This window comes from Corvus brachyrhynchos, unplaced genomic scaffold (genome assembly GCF_000691975.1).
Source record: "Corvus brachyrhynchos isolate BGI_N302 unplaced genomic scaffold, ASM69197v1 scaffold442, whole genome shotgun sequence".
In the NCBI taxonomy this organism is placed as follows: domain Eukaryota; kingdom Metazoa; phylum Chordata; class Aves; order Passeriformes; family Corvidae; genus Corvus; species Corvus brachyrhynchos.
In genome coordinates, this window is record NW_008236443.1 from 260,251 (window position 1) to 261,250 (window position 1,000).

General features: G+C 50.1%; 1 long non-coding RNA gene across 1 annotated transcript; it reads right to left on the reverse strand.

The window, feature by feature from the left end:
* LOC108444613 lies at positions 1–994 on the reverse strand. The gene is made up of 3 exons (XR_001859252.1): positions 483–994; positions 293–386; positions 1–12 (listed from the first exon to the last, which is right to left on the reverse strand). It is a non-coding gene; the product is annotated as an uncharacterized LOC108444613 (long non-coding RNA).
* Between the last annotated feature and the right edge of the window lie 6 nt (positions 995–1,000).

The following is a 1,000-nucleotide window of genomic DNA, read 5'->3' on the forward strand; positions in this document are numbered from 1 at the left end:
GTCGGGGTGGACCTGAGGGGGGACAATGGCCGGGGGGGTCCCCAAAACACGGGACACCCCCCCGACAACACTTGGTAGAGGCCGAGGGAGCCCCCAGTGCTCCCAGTCCCTCCCCGTTTGTCCCAGTTTATTCCCGTCTCTCCCAGTGCCATTTTTGTCCCCAAACCTCCCATTTTTATCCCCAAAAGTGCCATTTTTCACCCCAAAACCGCCCAGGTTCTTCCCCCCAGTCGCTCCCAGTCGCTCCCAGTTGGTCCCAGTCGCTCCCAGTTGGTCCCAGTGCCCCCAGTACCTCCTTGCAGCGGGCCAGGAAGGCGGCGCGGATCTCTGCGGGGGAGGCTCCGGGCCGAACCCCCAGAACCGAGTGGGGGTCGGGGGGGCCCTTCCTGGGAGGATATTTTGGGGTATTTTGGGATATTCTGGGGCAGTTTTTGGGGGTACCAGGGGGTTTTGGGATATTTTGGGGTATTTCGGGGTCTCACCTGGTGCTGAGGCCCCTCCAGGGCTGGGCCCAGGGCCCCTGTGGGAGCTGCTCCAATTAACGCCTCATGAGCAACTAATTAATGCTTAATTAACCCTTAATTAACCCTTCATTAATTCTGAAACCCGACAATTCGTGATTCTTGGCGTTAATTACCATTAACTAAGCAATTCCCACCCACTTAGCTCTCAATTATGGCTAATTAAGGTGTTAATTACTGTTAACCAAAGTTAATTACTCCTAAATTGTTAGTGCTTATTAATAAAGCCATTGCTTTCTATTAATCAAGCAGCGAATTATAGATTACTAATTACCAACGAACAATTAATTAATGTCTATTAGTTCAGAATTATGGCTAATTAGGTGCTTAATGATCGTAAATAATAGATTAGCTAAATACGGACAACTTATTTAATGCCAGTTGATGTCCAGCAGCCACGGCCCCATCCCACTCTCCTAATTAACACTAATTAACCCCTAAACCCGCCAATCTCTCCCCCAGCACAAATTACACTGCAA